The 20,214-nt window shown below is 35.8% G+C and overlaps 1 long non-coding RNA gene across 1 annotated transcript in view; it reads right to left on the bottom strand.

Moving 5' to 3' along the window:
* Positions 1–524: 524 nt before the first annotated feature.
* LOC140696683 (uncharacterized) overlaps positions 525–20,214 on the bottom strand; it is a 49,910-nt gene continuing 30,220 nt past the window's right edge. The window contains exons 2-3 of the long non-coding RNA XR_012073200.1: positions 8,963–9,030; positions 525–669 (exon numbers count right to left, since the gene is read on the bottom strand). This is a non-coding gene — a long non-coding RNA (uncharacterized lncRNA). The remainder of the gene's footprint in view (positions 670–8,962; positions 9,031–20,214) is intronic.

Genomic DNA, 20,214 nt, shown 5'->3' with positions numbered 1-20,214 from the left:
AAACTATCTCTGAATGTTGTTCTGCAATGTACTAGCTATGTGACCTTGGGAAAGTTCTTTATTTCTCAGGTTTTTAGTTTTCATTGTCTGTAAATTGGAGGTAACGTTGTGAAGATCAAGAAGTTAGTATTGTGTGTGGTTAAACACTCAGACTTTCATTGTGGACTCTGACAGAACCTGCGATTGAATATAATCTAGACATTCAAAATAATCTACCAGTTAACCATTAGAATAATTTTATTTGGAAAGTCACTAGTCACAGAGTTAATATGCAAAACTCAATTGTGTTACTGTAGGTTCAACGTGTATGGTTAAAATTACAAGGAAAAATATGCCATTTACCCTCACATTTAAACGCATTAGATAAAAAGAAAATATATATAATGGGAGATGTTTGAGAACTCTCCACTGAAATGTGTAAAACATTAATGAATATTTCACTTTTGGTACGGCCAAATAAAGTCTTTCCAGAATAACAGATAACAAACATAAATCCTGGGGGGAAAACTGTGAAATCGCATGAGTGCAACAAAAACAGATTTTAATTGGGAGACATCAGGTCCAAGAAGAACGTGGCACGGCATCTGCCCCCTATGTTTTAATGGATTGTAGCTAACGGCAGGCTACAGTCAGCAACCAACAGCAACTGAAGCTCCAACAGAAGAACACCTGCAGAAGCAGAAGACAGAATCAGTACTCCCCGTGCTTTAAAACTGTCCTCAAATGTTCACATTTAGGGTTGTCATATCCTGCTGATGAATCAACTATTTTATCGTTATGAAATGCTTTTTTTTTTCTTCCGGCAATACTCATTTTATTGCAAAATACCTTGGCTTATATTATTACAGCACCTTTTGGGGAGGTGTGGCTGGAAGGAGCCATGAGGCATTTCTGGGTGGCTAGAATATTCTGTTTTGTGATCTGGGTACAGGTTACATGGGGGTGTTCAGTCTGTGAAAATTCATCAAGTTATATTCTATGACCTTGCATTCTGCTGTATGTATTTCATGCTTCAATAATGTTTTTTTAAAACATTTCTAGTTAGACAGTGTTCTAAAAGTGCTTAGAGCTGGAGCTAGTAAAACCCATGGAAACAAAGGTTTATTCAGTCTTGAAAGCTGCAGATTCACAGAGAGCTGTATCTTCTGGATCCAGAAGGAAGCAGAGCTGTGCCTTGGACAGAGCCTGGAGCCCAACTCCCCAGCCAGGCCGGAGTTCGCGGTGCTTGGTCTCTGTGCTATCACTGATGGCCCCGTCTGCCTTGGCACTTCTGGAGCGCGTGAAGAGAAGTGGTTCATGCTCCTTTTCAATTTTTGATAAAATTAGACAACAGGGAACAAAACTGCTCTCCCGTACTTTTCCTCTGGGTTACTGTTGTCCTCAGTGATGTCCTTATTCTGTTTTCAAAAGGTTTTTCTGTAAAGTCACTTTCCCCCAGGCAGAATGGACTTAACATGATCAGGGAAATACTGAAAATGGAAGAGAGGTTGAAAGATTTTGCCAAGAAAAAAAAAAGCATCTATCACATAAAATTCTTACTGGTTAAAGATGAAGGAGCTAAGGTGTTGGCTAACTCTGAATTGTGAATTGGAGAATGGGCACACACACTGGAGGATAAAATTGATGAAATTTAGAAAAAAGCAGCTTAATGGGCTGAGGCATCAGTGTTCTGAGAGAGGAGGGCAGGATGGGGAAAGCTGAGAAATGGCACTTCATCCTGGTACCTTTGGGTTTTCCAGTGAGTTTTCATCAACTTCCCCCAAAGTAAAGAGGTGGTGATGAATGTCTCAGTGCATTCAGACTTCTATTACAAAACGTCACAGACTCTTTGTAAACAACAGTTTACTTCTCACAGTCTGGAGGCTGGAAGTCTAAGATCACGGTCTGGTGGAGGGCCTCTTCTGGTTGCAGACTGCCTCCTCCTCGCTGTGTCGTCTCATGGTGGAAGGGGCTGGGGATGTCTGTGGGGTCTCTTTTATAAGGACACTAATCCCATTCATGAGGGCTCCACCCTCATGACTTAAGAACCTCCCAAAGGACCAAGCTTTTTACATCATCGCTTTTGGGGGAATTAGGACTTCAGCATATGAATTTGGTGGGGCAAAGAGAACACAAACACTCAGACCATAGCAATGGATATTTCTGTGAAAGCCAGACAATTAGCGTCCATTGTGCAATCATTATATTAGTTGTTAGAGCGAGAAAATAATGTCTCTAAGCAGGATTGGTGGGCAACTGTTCATCTACCTCGTGGGCTGGATTAAATTTTGGCATCAACTATGACACCAGCTGCTCCCTTAGAGCCATGAGGGGCAGCTGCGCACACAGCACAATGTAGCTCGCTTTAAAAGCTGCAGCATTTCCGTGGGTGGCTGCTATGGGTACAGAAGTAACTATGAGTGCAGCCCGGCCACCAACTTCTGAGAGTGCTTTCCAAATACACTTCCAGAACTGAGGGTGTCAGGAATCAACAGGAAATAAATGGAGCCTGGGATGAAAATTCATGCAGCAGGAGTCACAAGAGATTTGGGTGAGAAAAATCAAAATTAGCCATTGGGTAAGGGAGAAGATAGTCCCGGGGCAGTCACAGAGTCCACCTCTTGGGTAAGCCCTTCCTCTCTTGGGTTTCTCTAAGGGCCTCTCTGCCCCATTCGCTCCTCCAGCCCTTCTGACACCTGTATAAGCAATTCCTTGCCTTACACCCCTCCCTGCCTGAAACACCTAGAGTGGTTTCCTGTTCCCCTGGCTGGATGCTGATTGTTACAGGTGGTAATTATTAAACTACTTTAAACTATTTTTCTCAGCAATTTTCTCTATACCTTTCAGAAAAACCAGGAAAACAAGTAGGATATATAAGAAAAAAAATACATTCCTTCCCTTCTTTTTAAAATAAAAATGCCCAGCACACATCATTTTTCAGCCTATAAATTACTTCCCAGCAATTGTCTCCCTCAATCCTCACATTAATACTAGGGTTTAGACTTTTTAAAATCACCACTTGCTTCATAGATGATGGAGAATACAAGTTATTTGCCCAAGGTCATATGCAAAATACAACTTGAACTCTGATCTTTTGATTCTAAGAACAGAGTCCTATCTCTTAAAATTCTATCACTAACTTAAGATAAATCTTTAGGTTTTATGAAGTTTGTTGTTCCACAAGAAGCAAAACATCGGCCCAAATGCCCATTCTTTCTCTACCCATAAGGTTACAGTATTTTATCATTTGTGCATATGTATGAGTAAATTCTTTCTCTGGGTCTTAGCATCTTCTTAAGATAAATAGATGTAAATATGATAGAAAAAATTAGAGAAGTTTCCTTTCTAACAACCGAATTCTTTTGCTCCCTTGACTCTAGTCAGTGATTCTTAATTGTTCATCTCGGTGGTTTGTTGTTGAGGGAAATACAAAATTTTAATTATTTGGGATAATAAGAGACAGCATGCAGCTTCCACAGATAGTGTCCCAAGCTTGCAGAATTTTTTCACACAAGATCACACTTATCCATTGTGACAGGTTACACCATTTCCCAAGATGACGCACCATCTGGCCAGGGAAGAAAGCAAGTATGGGCTCTGTTGTTGTTTAAATATGATGCTGTTTTCAAGCTGAGATTCAATAAATAGGCACCAAGCCATACAAGAGACTCATAGTTTCTTTTACATCATAATCTTTATTTAGATTTCTGGTCAAGCCATGGAAAGGAGTCAATATCAGTAATCACCTTGTCCTGAAATTATTGAACAATTACCATATTTTAAAACCATAACAATGATGACTTACAAACCAATAACATGAAACGTAAAGGGAAGTTCTCTTGGTTTGGGGATTTGGTCAATGTAACTATATGAGATTTCTTGTATAGTGTTAAGACATATCGAAAGGCATAGTAAAATGCCCCCTCCTGAATTATTGCCACAGATAAATATCTCTTGTAAATGCTTTAACCTGGTATAAATTGCTTTTGACCAGAACCCTGACTTGTGGTGATTTTTAAGGATACTCTGTCAGGAACACAACATGATTAGGAAATTTTCTACAAATAAAAGGCCGCTGGAATAAAGCAAATGACATTCCAATGAATTATTTTTGTAAAAGTCTTCTTATTTTTTATTCCTTATTGTTCATTTTCTCTTTTCAATTTCCAAAGTTGAAACCACATTGAAGTTGGAAAGCTTACAGAGGGAAGAGAAACACAAGGGGATTTTAAAAGACTTCCCCAACTAGAGTTTAATTGTAAAACAGGCTTGACGATTAGGCATACTTTAAGCATGAAGACATAAAGAAAACCAGGAAGAAAGGAATGTACTACATAAATGAAATCATCAGACTGTGGTATTTGTTTATATCTTCTTTAGTATTCCAAAGGGGTCCTAGCAGTCGTGGGCTTGGGGACGTGAAGACAGTGCCTACTGATTTTCAAGAAGCACACAAAACGGTGCACTTAGCAGTGCCCCCCTGGCTTTTGGGAATCCAAAGAAAGTGGTACAAGTCAGTAGTTAAGAAGGTGGGTTGAGAAACAAAACATAAATACAAAACAGAAACAGACTCAGACACAGAATACAAACTTCTGGTTGCCAGGGGGGTGGGAGGTGGGAAAGGATAGACTGGGATTTCAAAATGTAGAATAGATAAACAAGATTATACTGCATAGCACAGGGAAATACATACAAGATCTTATGGTAGCTCACAGAGAAAAAAATGTGACAACGAATATATATATGTTCATGTATAATTGAAAAATTGTGCTCTACACTGGAATTTGACACAACATTGTAAAATGATTAAAAATCAATAAAAAATGTTAAAAAAAATAAAGGAAGGTGGGTTGAGGAGTCAGATGAGCTGACTAATTATAATTGATTCTCAATCTGGCACATTCTTTGAACTTGTGCAAATTACTTACCTACTCACCACCTCAAATTTCCTTTTGGTTCGGGCAATGCTTTATGATGTTTGCAAATACCTGGGAAAGCACTCAAGGCAGGAGTCTGTAACATTGCTGTCTCCCCAAGCTAACTTACAAACACTACTGCACCCAAGAGATGCAGCTCAGCGGTCTTTCAATTCTGTTATTTTCTCAACATGGCACTGGTCATGTATCCAGACCACAAGCCATAGTACAGAAACTTAAAGTATTTAAATTTTCTCATTGGCCAGATCAATGTACCCTGATCTATGATGTTCACAAACTTGAAAGCTCAGTTATTTGTCTTATTTGTGAGCACTGTTCTTATCCTAAAACTATCCACAAATTTGTCCTTAGATACTCCTTCATGATGGAACCAGCTAGAGAGTAAGTTTTTCTTACTGTTATTAGGCACTGATTTTATTTGCATTTAGCTTTTCATGTTATATTATTAACTCTAATTGGTTTGGGCTCAAGTAACGGTACATGCGCAGGTTTGAAATTTATGGCTAACTTTGTTCCACCTTATTAAAGCCCGAATATGCCCTTGACGTCATTGCAAATATTATCAATCTTTATCTTTATTTAATTTCTGAAAACTACTCTTATGAGCTATTTCTCCTCTTTGTGATCATTGATAAAATTTAAGCACAGCACTAACATAACATATATTTAAGTCCCCATATCAATATTGTTACATTATATTATATATTACTATTTTCTTACATAATGTCTTACTATATCATATCTTATGATTTCCCATCGGTATCATGGAGACAATACACACCATCTGTCTTCAAAGGTCATTGAGAATATTTAATGAAATGGTCCAGATAATGCTCTTAGCAAACTGGCCACACATAAATATTCAATACTTAACATCAATCAATATGTAATTCAAAATGATAAGGTCCAGTTTAAATGAAAACCTTATGTAAAGTAATAGATTTTCATGATAGCCCTATACATTTTATCTTTATTTCTATTTCTATTTTGGCAGATCCTGGGCTCAAATCAGGGAACTCAGGCAGGACATTAATGCAAGAATGAAAAAAGTAGAGCAACTGGCTGTTTGGGCCATTCAACAATCTCATTTGATGTTATACGGAGGAAGGAGAGTAATGAGCAATGCGGAGAGACTGAATCTTGACTGAACTTCTAACCTGAAGTTTCCCCCAAAAAAATTCAGTTCAGATCAATCAATAATATCGAGTAAATAGTATGTCCCTGTCTTTGTGCAACAAAAAAGAAAGTGCCATGATTAAGATTTCCTTTTTTAATTTAAGTTTGCTTAATAGTGACATTTCATTATTTTCTTAATATAATTCAGAGTCCAGAAAATTATATCTGAAAAATACAGCATTCACCTTAAGAATAGAGCAAAAGAAAAGGAAATTAAATACAATTTAAGCAGAAGAAAGAGAATAGTAAAGAACAGAGTGGAAAACAATAAAATAGAAAACAAACAAAAAACACAAAGAAAATAAAAAAACAAGTCTGGTACTTTGAAAATGTTATTATACTGATAAACCTCTAGCCTCACTGAGTGATCAGGAATAAAAGAGAGGACACAGTTACCAATATCAAGAGTTAGAGAAGTGATATCACTGCAAGTCTCACAAATATTGAATGGACAATAAATAGTACAAATAAATTAAGCAATTTGGATGAAATGGACAAATTCTTCAAAAGATACAAACAGCTAAAGCTCACTCACAAAGAAACAGATAATCTAAATAGCCCTATAAATATTAAAAACAATTCTTTTTTCAGTTAAAAACCTCCTCAAATAGCATAGTCCATGACCTGGTGGAATTTTACCACATTTTAAAAAAGCAATAACATCAGCCTTATAAAATCATTTTTAGAAAATAGAGAAGTGAATATTGTCAGCCTCATTATAAGAAATCAGCATAACCTTAATAACAAAACCTGACGGACACTACAAAAATAAAAAAAAGGAAGGAAGGAAGGAAAGAAGACTGCACTTTTTCTCTCTCATGAATAAAGAAACAGAAGTCCTTTGGAAAATGCTTTCAAGGACTGGTATTGTGGACTGAATTGTGTTTTCACTGAAATTCATATGTTGAAGTTCTAATCCTCTGTATCACAGAATGTGACTGAAATTAGAGGTAAAATTTAAACAGACAACTAAGTTAAAAAGAGGTCAATAAAATGGGTCTTAATCCAGTATGATTGGTGTCCTTATGAGATGAGGAAATTTGGACACACACATGCACAGAGGAAAGACAATGGGACACAGGGAAAAGACAGTCATCTACAAGCTAAAAAAGAGGGACCTGGGACAGATCCTCCCCTCACAACCCTCAGAAGAATTCAGCCTTGCTGACACCTTGGTCATGGGCTTCCAGCCTCCATAGTTGGGAGAAAATAATTTTCTGTTGCTCAAGCCACCAAGGCAGTGGTACTTTGTTATGGCAGCCTACTAATGCTACTACAATTGATAAATTGTACAACAATATACAAATAGAATACATCATCATATAGTAGGCTTTATCCCATAAATGAAAGGTTGGTTGGTTGAACATTTGACAAGCAATCAATGTAAATCATCATATTAAAGAGAGAGTAAATGACAATAACTACGTGGGCATTTAAATAGATGAAGAAATATCATTTGAAAAAAGAATTAACACCAATTCATGAACAAAATAAAAACCTCACAGCAAACTAAGATACCTACATCTTATAAAGAGTATCTATCAACAGTCTATACCTAAAATCATTCTTAATGGTATTGACTGAATTTTGTACCTAAGTAAGGACAAGGGCAAGGATTCCTGTTTTTACTAATACTATTAAATGTTACTCTGAGACCCACCCAAGCTACGGCCATAAGTTAGGGGGAAAAAAATCTTAGAAGGATGAAACACTTCCTGATTGTTTTGGGAAGCTGGCATAGCTCAAACATCAAAGCTGAACAAGCACATTATGGAAAAATAAAATTACAGATCAATTTCCCTCATAAATATAGGCTTAAAATTCTCAATAATGTGTTAACAAACTGGCTCCAACCACAAATTAAATTCCTTGAAGTTGTATCAGTACACACACACACACAAACACAGTTGTTCTAGGAACACAAGTTTAGTTTAACATACAAAAATCAGCCAAAATAATTCATTCCTAAGGGAGGAAAAATGAGAAAATATAATCATCTGAAAAAAGAGAGAAAAATTATTTGGCAAAATTAACATATGTTTACACACCAACACAAAATATATCAGCAAACTAGGAATTAAAATAAACTTTCATGTGATAAAGGCATCTAAGAAACACCAAGAGCTGGCATCCTCATTAACAGGGAAATATTGAATGCTTTCCACCTAAGATCAGAAACAAGTTAAAAATGTTTCTTCTCACAATTGTATTCAATACTATACTAAAAGTCCTAAAAATTTACTGATGTTATAATGTTATAAAAATAAGACATAATTGAGGAAAACCAATCTATTCTCAGTTGACATGTATGTAGGAAATATGCAAAAGGAATATAAAAAAGTAGTTTAATAAGTTAATTAAGCTAATCTCTTTATGTAAGTACAGTATACAAAAATCAATAGTATTTCCATATAGTAAAAATAGAAAATGAAATGACACAAACAGTGCTATTACTAGTTTAAAAACTGGAAGTAAATATAAAGAAAAATGTGAAGGATGACTATAATAAAAAATTACAAAATATTGCTGAAAAAAATTAAAGAACTAAATAAATGGACAGATATGTCATGCTTCTGGGCTGGAAGACCAGTGATATCTTCACTATAAAATGTGAAGATACCAATTTCCTCAAAATTCTAAATTATACTCAAAGTTTTAACATTTTTAGTAGCATCTGACAGCTTGATAATTAAATTTATAGATGTAAATGAATTAAAATACACAAAGCTTTTTAACAAAAGAGCAAATCTTGAGGACTTTATCTCATTTTAAACTTTATAAATCTACAGTTGTTAAGAGAAAGTAATACTGACATAAATATGGCTAGACTGACCAAAGGAATCAAATAGAGTCCAGAAATAGATACTCACATATACAGAAAATTTTCATCACTGAGGAAAAGAATATCTTTATACCAAATAATGCTATCAGTGGATATCTGCTGGAAAGAAAACAAAACAAAATAAAACATGAACCTTGACCCCTACCTCACACCATGCATAAAATTTACTTAAAATAGGAGCATGGGACCTTAAGCCAAAAATAAAGCTAATACTATGAGGATCCTAATAGTAAACATAGGAAAACTATCTTTGCCACTTTGGAGTAGGTGAAGATTTCTTAAATAGATTACATAAAGCACTACCATAAAAGAAAATTATTGATAAACAAGTCTTAATCAAAAGTGGAAATTATTCACCATAAAAAAGACACAATTAAGAAAATGAAAAGGACAAGCCATAGACTGAGAGAAAGCATTCATAACATATATATAAATACAAAAACTACTGGCAGCAGATGCCACAATTTTCCTCATATACAAAGAACTTCTGCCAACTAGTAAGAAACTGATAAGTGTCCCAAAAGGAAACATGGCAAACAGACGTAAAATGAGTGTTCACAGAAAGGGACATACAAATGGCTATTGACTATAGCATTAGGTATTCTCAACAATGAAATGAGAAATACAAAACAAACAAACAAACCAAAAAAAAAAACCCTGAAACACCACTTTTAACAGGTTACAAAAAAAAAAATGTTAACGTTTATTGATAGGATATTATGAAATAAGCATTAACAAGTGTCATTGGTGGTAGTTTAATTTCAGGAAAATTGGCACCCTTATAAAATACAGTCCCTCAGTATCTGCTGGAGGTTGTTTCCTGGACCATGGCAGATACCAAAATCACGTGCCTCGTATAAATTGCTATAGTATTTGCATATAACCCACCACATCTTTACATGTACTTTAAATAAGTAAATACTTTACTTATAATACCTAATACAATGTAAATACTATTTAAACAGTTGCCAGATCAAATTCAAGTTTGCTTTTTAGAACTTTTTGGGATTTTTTCCAAATATTTTTGACATGCTGTTGGTAGAATCTGTTAATTAGATGTCTAATTAACCCAAAGATGCGGAGGGCTGACCGTATCCACTAAAATTTAAAAATCACACATTCTTCATTACAGCAATTCATAGGTTTATAGCTACATACATACTGTTCAGTGTTTTCTCATCAGTAACAGAACACAGATTTGAGTACCTGCAGTGAGGACTACATTTCCCAACCTTCCTGGCATCTAAGCATGGCAATGTGAAAAAGTTCTAGGTAATAAAATACAAATGGAATGTTTATTATGTGGCTAGCAGAAAATTCTTTTCAAAAGATCTGATTCAGCTGGACCAAGCTCTTTTTTTTTTTTTTGCCTGAAATGGACATGAAAGTTAGAGCTAAACAGGCTTTATGAATCTTGAGGTGTGATGGAAGGCACAGTCTGATTGTATGGAGGAGCCAAAAGAGATGAATCAACCAACCAGCCTTTCAACCTTATAAGTTTATGCCATGTTGTATCTGCTTTTATTGACAGCTCAATGCAATGTCTGACTTACAGACCCAACGATTTCATTTGTAGGAAATGATCGTATAAGTATAATTCCACATGTGTGCAATTACAACAATATCAACTATATTATCATGTATAAATAGACAAAATTTTTCAAAATGCATAAATATCTACCAGTAGAGGACTAATGGAATAAATAATGATATATATTCATGTGATATATTAGCAGTTAAAAACAGTGCTGCTTTTTACGACTGACAGGGACTAATCTTTCTGATGAATTTGTTAGTAAAGAAATAAAATATAGAGATATGTGTAAAAGAGGCTGCTATTTGTGATCTATAACTTAAACAGAAGCATTAATACACATACACACAAACGCACGAGTAAAAACATATACGCTCCCAGCAACAAATCCTACACAGATATGCTAACCAAACATCATAGAGCTACACACACACACACTTTTGTATATGACTAGGCAATTTATAAAAGGATCTTCAAGGGACTGTCAACAATGGCAATAGAAGGGTAATTTTTTTGGTAAGGTAGTTTCTCATTATCATGAAAACTTTAAAATCAGATGATTAAAGAATAGTAGAAGCCATCATAATGCCATGAAAAATATCATCAATGACTTCTCATTCTGTAATACTTCTCGACGTTCCTCTTTGATTAAAACAATTGATCTTCCTGCTCATTGAATTAATACCTTTGTTTATTAGCCTCTTGCTTATAATAGGACTTTTCGAAAATGAGAAGTATAAAGCAAATCAACTGAAAAGTAAAATGGAAAACTTGTAAATGATGCAAGATTTCCTCAGCCAATGCAAATCATAGTGAAGCCGGTTCTAATCAGCAGCAATGTCAGGAACAAATGAAGATCCAGCATTTTTCTAGGTAATCATAGCAGAAGAGAAAGGATGCGGGCAATGCAACTAGTGTGATGAAAAGTAGAGTAATTTAAATCGGAAAGGTGAAGGATAGTCATATATTAGTCAAATCTACTCATGTGGTGTTTTATTTTGTGGAACAAAATGTAAAGTAAAAGATGTCCTGTTGTGTTTACATACAATTTTGAAGTGAATATTACTCTGAAAAGAAAAAAAAATCAATACATGGCTTATTTGAAGAATTAATTATATGATTGCAATTGTAATTTTTGGCTAAATAAAAGATATAACATGCATTTAACTTTCAAACCAAGTCACAATCAGCTTTTTCTTTATATAGTATAGAATTGCCAGATTACTCAAATTTGATTTTCATATAAACCATGAAAAAAGTTTAGTATCAGTATATTCCATATGTGTATCTTATGCAATGTTCACATGGAACTGAAACTACAAATATTATTAGTTGTTTTTCTGACATTCTAATTCATTCGGTGTCCTGTATTTATATATAGTAAATCTGGCAGCCTCATGATAATATGTTTGTTCCTATTTTAATTGGATTTTGCTTGCATCATTTTCCTAGTACCAATTATCTCAGGAAAAGGAGAATTTTTTGAATTATATTTAAAGGCTAGAAGGAAATATCATCAGAACCTTTTTTTTGTACTTTCCTGTATTGTCCAAAGTTTCTGCAAGGAATAAGTATGACACTTCAATTCAGAAAAATGGTGCTTCAAAGCAAAATAACAAAACAACGTGCTAGACTAGCCAGAAATGCCTAGAGTCTAAAGGGAGTTAGTTCAATTACAGAGGCAACATATTTAAAAAGAAAATAAATAAGCTACAGATTGGGGGATCTGACAGAAAGCAAATATGTTCTTCTTCTTTCATTTTATTGCATTTTTTTATGGTTTCAGGCAGTGTTTTGGTTTGAACTCTCTGTAAACTTATAAAATGTGTTTACACTTTCACACCCCAATAAAGTGAGAAATAGACTGAACAGACTAATAAAGAGTGACATTGTGTATGGGTCGAAACATTTAATAAAGGGTAAAATTTGTACAGTACAGTGTATTTTAAAATATACATGAGCATTAATAAAAACACATGAAGGAGAATAATGTTAAATAAATTGCAGATATGTATTAGTATCTTCGGTTACTAAGTCCTGTTTACAAATTTATTTTAATATTAATCATTTTGAATTGACCCATGGCTTCCCTGAGTGCCTACAATTATACTTGTAACATAGAAGTTTATCAGTCAATGTTCGCTGAGCCACTGATGAACTCATAATAAAGGAACAAACTGCATAAAAACTGCATAAAAATGGGGTATGTGGATGTTTCAGTGTTAAGATACCAGTGCTGGTCAATAGTTGCTTTACATGTTATATGAGTTACTGGATCTCAGCTCTGTATAATTACAACTAGAATAAAATACATTTTCACAGAAACAAATTGCTAACTCACACACCATGACGGAAACTTCTTATACTTCCCAGATAGAATTGAATACTGAAAAATAATTCAATATTATGCTCATTATATATGATGAAATATCTCTGGAAACTTTCTAAGTTGTTCATATCACAATATCTGGAAGTCAGCTTGAAGACTTTCTTTAATTATTCTCCTGATGGTCTCTCTAATATTTACCAGGCAATAGTAGATTCACTCAGTCATTCATTTTGCAGTATGGCGTGTGTCACACTAAGAATCATGTAGACAAATAAGGTTAATTTTTGTCAACCTACTTGGTTTGCATTTTCCTTGCTAGGATAATTTTACTTTGTATATTATCATCAGCAATTGTGTTGATGCCCATGGCTGTTACAACACACAGCTGGTACTGAAGTGTTCTGCAGAATTGAGGTGGAAAATACTCTACTTAGTGATGTGAGTACAATCTCAAGCGTAATGTTTTTTGTGACCTCATACAGCTTTTACCAACTTTCCACAATTGAATTTTTAATGTATCTTGTACTCACTCTCTTAAAGGTTGCTTCTGGTAATTTGAACGGCAGGAGATATTTTCTTAATTATATTTTAGTGAACAACCATTATGTCAGAAACCAGCTACAATAAAAATGCAGATGTATCTGCTTGCATCATAATTAACATTTTTTCCCATTTCAGTAGTAATTACTTGAACGCAAAATGGAAAAGGTTTGGCTTTGATTCTCCTTTTTTTTTTTCCGAATTATTTGTATATTGAATTTTGATTTTGCTTTTAAAACATCATACAGGAGGGATAATCTGCAACAGAGTTCCAATAGTAACTTCTTTTGTTTTGTTTTGCTGAATATTTCAAATTGTCTTTTAAAAAAATTAAAGGATAACATTTTGAAGGGATTTTTTGTTTAGACCAGTGATGATAGTTTTTCTGATGCCATTAACACTTTTAAAATTTCATCTAAAGAAAGAAATCCACAAAATCATCAATAACCTAGACTTTCCCTCCTGTTTTGGTCTCAGACCTTTTATCCCAAGCATCACTGCCAACAAATGCTTCTTCTTTGGAAAGGCTGAGAAGGTTCAAGCTATGCCAGGGCTATTGGCTACAAGTGACGAGGACTGAATTGTTTCATGGGTTGGAATATACGCAGAACATGTCTTACCACAAAGATGTCTCCAAATGTAAACTACGCCCAGACATTCCAAGAACAAGTAATTACAAAGGATGTGAACAGCAACCATGCTTGCTTCTGAGTATGCATACTGAGTCTATGAAATAGAAATGTTTGTCCTTATGGAATGCTGAAAATAAGGCCTCAGAGTGGACTTGTTGATATGGAGAGGGGGCACATGGTGAGGTGATATTTGAGCTCATACCCTTTGTAGCTTTCCTACGGATCACATTTTCTTTACCAAACAACATTTGTATGTATAAACTTAGTGTCTATTTTCAAGGGTGTCTGTGTCTGTGCTCAAGTCAGATTATCAGCTCAGCTCTATTATTTTTTCCTATGTGAACTGAACTAGTTTTGGGGTGAGAGTTATCGCCTTCTTGCTTGGGAATTAATGATGCGTGAAGGACTTAATAGCCAAACGGTATCCAATCCTCCTGAGGATACTGTGTTGAAATAAAAGCTGTTTTATTTTGGAAATCTGTTGCACTATGCGAAATGACTGTGCCTAGGGTGTTTCTTCTGTCACTTTAATCTATCACATAAATTAGTTTTTCAGACACTTTAAGTTAGCACAAAAATAGAGCTATCTCACCATGAAAGAGAGCTGACTTTTAGATGACCCTGGGATGCAGAGAAGTACCACCCCACCCCCCCAGACTGCAGCTCTGGGACAGCCCAGTCAAACTGGTATTTAAAGATTCAGTGAAAAGGACATAAGAAAGTACCAAATAGACAAAATGATGGTGTGCACATGTGATATTTCTGCAAGACAGTGTGACACATTTTCACAAAATAGGAATGTGTCATCAAGCAGCTAATAAATCAGTCTTCTCACTTCTTTTGGCTTGAAAGTGGCACCTGTTAAAATCAGCAGCTCAGTCCTTCCTAACTTCCTGCTGAAACAGCAACAAGATAACCAAGACCTGACACCACTCAGAACTGGGATCGAGAGTTAGTTGGTTTCCAAAATCTTCAGGAAATTTACAGTAGTCATAAAAGCCACAGTCGAGCAAATAGCACTAAGTTGAGGCATCTATTAGATGATTCCACACAGGCTTCCAAACAAGAAGCAGAACTTTGATCTAGAAAGAAGGAAGGAATCTTGGGATCTGCCCATTGATTTGAATACACCTCCTCTGCCCTTCAGGGTTTTCTGTTTGTGGGACACGAAGCTGATCTGACTTTTATTTCATAACCACTAACCTCAAAGAGGCTCTCACTGATGCCTTTCCACTCTAGTGCATTTTCTTGGCTACTTATTCTCTCACTGTTTCATTAAACTACTTCACACATTCTCTTCTTTTTTCAATCTCCAGAATCCCCTTACCTCCTCATTTTACATGAGGATCCTTCTTATTTCACAGAGAAAATGGAAATAGTGAGAAGTAACTTTCCACAGGTTTCCATCACAACACTGACTGATCCATTCATACGTGTGTCCATTTTCTCTTTTTCCTGCAGTATTACAGTGCATGAATTGTTCATCAGGCCCCAGACTCTCTCAAGGACCCGCTTTGCAATTAGTCCTCCTCTCTCTTTTATTGTCGAATTTCTCTCTGCATAAAATTTTCATCTACATAAAAACATGTTATAAGAAATTTTTTTCTTTAAATACTCACACACACACACACACACACACACACACACACACACACACATTTCCTTAATCTCATTTCTTCTCCAGCCACGGTCACATCTCTATGCTCCTATTTAATGAACAGATCTTTGAATGTAGCTGTTTATAACTTTGTCTCCATGTGTCTTCTTTCATTTGCTCTTAATTGCACTCCAATAAAACTAATTCTGTTAAGGTCACCAGTAGGCCTATGTTGCTGAAGGCAAATAATTAACTCCCACTACTGACATTACTCAAGCCTTAATTATTATCCACATAATGAAAAAGCCTTAAAATATGTTAAAATTCACAAATCTGCAAATATCTACAACCTGACAGAACTAAAAGGAGAAATAGACAAATGCATGTTGTACTGGGAGATTTTACCACACCTCTGTCAGTAACTGGGGGTTCAAGTAAAAAAGGAAAAGCAAGTATTTAAAATTCTGAACATCTCCATTCATAAAGAAGACTCAACTGAAATTTTATAGTGTAGAATACAGATTATTTTCAAGGGCACAAATAACACCCAGATTATATGTTTGAAGGTCAATACATATCTTAATAAACATAAAAGAATGATAAACCAGAGTACATATTCATGTCACAGAAAAAATAAGAAATCAATGACAAAAAGATATTTTAAAATATCAAATGTTTAGACACTAAGAAATACACAGCTAGATAACTCTGGATTGGAAAAAGCAATTAAATGCGAGTTAGAAAATTCTTAAGTAATTATGAAAAAAACAGAATGTGTAGAATGCAACTAAGCAATGCTAAGAGGAAAATGCTTTGGGTGCATAATTAGAAGAGAGTGAGGCTGAAAAAAAATTAATGATCTATGTATCTCAAGAATTTAGGAAAAGGGCAGCAAGTTAGCCCAAAGAATGTAGACAGAAAGACATAATAAGGACAAAAGCAGAAATCAGAGAGGTAGGAAACAAATACGCATGGGAGGAAATCAACAAATCCAAAGTGTTACATATAATATATTATATATATAATATAATATATATATTATATATATTATATACAATGTATATAATAACCCTAATAAATGTCATAAATCTCTGGAGAGGCTAATCTAAAAAAGAAGAGAAAGGAGAGAAGATGGAGGAAAAAGGGAGAGAAGAGTGGAGAGGGAAGGACAGAGAGAGTGAAAGTGCTCAGATTACAAGTATCAGAAATATAAAGAAGGCACGTCTATCTACATGTGGGTATTTGTGATAGAAAACATTTGAGAATAATGTAAATATGAGTATTTGATTCTATGTCAATATTTTAAAATTTTGATAAAATGTTTAAGTTCTTAAGAAAAAAATAACAGCAGTGCTGACCTAAAATGAGTAAAAAATATAAATAAACTTTCATATATAAAACATAAATTGATTCTCACAATCAAAATCATTAAGAGCTGAGTAAACTGAATCTAGCAATGTATAAAAAGAATAATACATCACAACAAAGTGGAGTTTATCCTAAAATGTGAAACTGCCCTAACATTTTGAAATCTAATGTTATTCTCGACATTAACTCAGAGAAAAAAAAAAAAAGAAAGAAAGAAAAGAAAAGTGTTGCAAACATCTGAAAAAGTACAGAAAAGGCACTTTAGTCATCAGAAAAGCTCTTAACACACTAGGAACAGAAGATAACTCTCTAATCTCCTAAAGAGTATCTATGGAATTCTATAGGAAAAAATCATGCTTGATGGTGACGTGTTTATAGCTTTCCCATGAGACTGAAAATATTCCCTTAACATCAGTTGTATTTGACATCATACTAAAGGTCCTTGCAGTGGTATAAGACCTGAAAAAGAAATAATATTTCTGGTGATTGGAAAGGAAGAAATAATTTGAAGACTAGTAACTGGGTGCATAGAAAATCAAAAGAATAATTTATTAAAATTAAGATGTAAATTTACCAATAGACCTAGTATCAATACGTAAAGATCATTTGTATTCTTATATAATGGCAACAAATAACCAATAAAATATTCAAAGCATTACTGTTTAATCAGCATCCAAAAGAAAAAAGAATATCAAATATTTAGAAATACATCCAGTGAGAGAGTTCTACTTTGTCTAACATGTAGAAAGCTAGAAAAGATGGCTGTCCTAAACCAACAACAAGAAAAATCCAGGTGAATTACAAAGTCATAGATTTTGGGAAGCCCTCTGAGATCTGAGGTCACTGAGTAACAAAGTAGCAGGGAATCCAGTGGGACACTGGCTTCTCACAAAGGAAAGGGGAGGTGGGGCTGGCCCACCGTAGCAGGCACGGGAGGAAGAGGTGCAGTCACCATCTCAGAAGCAGGTAAGAAGAAATCAGCTAACTCATTGCTGCTAAAGCAAAGTTAGAAGGGGAAAAAAAAAACAAAAAAACCCTGTACCTCTGAGTGATGCGCAGAAAATCATCCTGGGCCCGATATCACTAGTGATCTCCTGTAGCCAGGGAAGAGGCAGGAGCACCTCTCCTGCATAAGAAATGCCACGATACAAATCAGAGTGTGACTGGCATGAAGAAGGAAAGCAGAAAGGCTTAGATTACCTCTCCTGCAAAGCCCAGGCACACAGGTCTACCTAAGTTTGAGGATAAACCCGGACAACAGAGAACAGTCCCATGCCGCCCACCACCAGCCTAGGGAGCACAGAGGGGCGAGAAAACGGACACGGGTTCTCCCTGAGGTGTGGTCACTCAGTGAGGGTTCAGCACAAACACTGGCACCTCAGCCCACAGCCTAAGCTCAGAGCAACGTAGAGAAACCTGAAGCTCTTGTGTGCTGAAAGTTACCATAGCAACTGCAGAATCCAAACTCAGCACAACTTTTGACTACCCAGCACTCCACACAAATAGCCTGAAAGAAGAACAGAAAAATCCCCTTTCTGGGTATAAATGTTTTTTACCTCAGTCCTTACTATTATCCTACACACAATGTCTGGGATTCCACCCAAACTCATGAGAGGTATAAAAATGTAAAGATAGATAAAAAACAAATTTCTTATGTATAGCACAGGGAACTATACTCAATACTTTGTAATAACCTTTAATGAAAAAGAGTATGAAAACAAATATATGTATGTAGATGCATGACTGGGACACTACTGACGGTACTTCAATTAAAAGAAGAAAGAAAGGGAAAAAAAAAAACCCACTGTGGAGGTACTTTGACCATCTGCAAAACCAGACTTCAGATCACCCAGATGTTAGAACTCTCAGAGAGGGAGTTGAAAATAACTGTGATGACTGTGTTAAAGATTTAGTGGAAAAAGGGGGATATCATGCACAAACAGTTTGGAAATTTCAGCAGAGGGATGAAAATGATATGAGTGAATGGAAAAAAAGTGCATTCCTTCAATAGCTCATAACAGATTTGTCACAGCTGAGGGAATAATCAGTGGATTTGAGGATCTATTAATAGAAATTATTCAAGTTAAAATGCACACACATTCCCACACACACACACAAGGCAGTGGGGAAAAAAAAAAAAAGAAAGAAAAGGGCCTCTAAAGACTGAAGAACGATGAGAAATGGTGGCACACACACATCATCCGTGTCCTGGAAACAGAAAAGCAAGGGAATGAGGCAGTAAGAAACCGGACAGTTAGCAGTGAAGGCTGGTGGTCCCTGAGGGAGGAGAAGCAAGTGAGGGGGGGTGGTCCTCCTACTTGCCCAGTTTTCTGTTTCAAGACCACAGCAAAGAGTTGGAGTCTGGAGACTGAGGTGCCACACTTCCCAGGGCAAAACCCTGGAGAGGAGGGAGCTGCACAGAGAGGAGCTTAGGAGATGAGCAGAAGGGAGCCCTGGGGTCTGAGGCCTGGTGGACACATGCAGGTGCGGGAGCTAACCAAACGCAGGGAAAGAAACACGGGACATTTCTGGGATTTCTCTTATTTTCTTAGGGAAATGTCCTACATTCTCAGGCCCCCAAGACGTCCACTTTGTCTTAGCCCTAGTCCGTGTACTGGGGAGTGGACTTGGGGGCCCCTCAGGGCAGAAGGCCATTAAGGTGTGGGTCTTACCCCCTGGCTTTCCCTTCTCTCAAAGTCCTTCTGATTTCTGCCTTCTATTCATCACTCTCCAGTACCTTCAAATAGTTGCTTTTTATATTTTGTCTTAAGTTTTTTTTTCCATTTGCTTGTCATCATTTTTGGTCATTTTTTTTCATCATTTTCATCATTTTTGTCAGCAGAAGGGTTGATTTGACATGTTACTCTGCCATTATGGAATCTTGAAGTCCCTGCCCTTGAAAATGCTTAAAACACTGACTGAATTTGTTTTCTGCCATTAGACCGTTATTGCCAAGTTATGTACTGTCGAGTGATTTGATCAAGTTGGCACCCAATGGCATATCCACTGTTGTCATTCACTTGTTTGTTTTCAGGAGGCTTTAAATAAATAAGTGGGACTCACTCAAGGAATGCCTCTAATTTAGAAGCCTTCAGCCAACACCAGGGGCATTGTTGAGGCTCCTGGAGTTTTGCAACTGCACAAACACTAAATGAAAAATTTGACTGCATTTCTTGTTGGCAAGAGCTGAAGTTTTTATATTCTTGGGAAAACTGTTGGGAGAATTTCCCAACAAGTCAGTACTTCCAGCAATTGTGCTTCCTCTGCTCTGGAAAGTTCC

This window comes from Vicugna pacos, chromosome 5 (genome assembly GCF_048564905.1).
Source record: "Vicugna pacos chromosome 5, VicPac4, whole genome shotgun sequence".
Classification (NCBI taxonomy): domain Eukaryota; kingdom Metazoa; phylum Chordata; class Mammalia; order Artiodactyla; family Camelidae; genus Vicugna; species Vicugna pacos.
The sequence above is the reverse complement of the archived record's forward strand: the minus strand, read 5'-3'. Positions and strand labels throughout refer to the sequence as shown.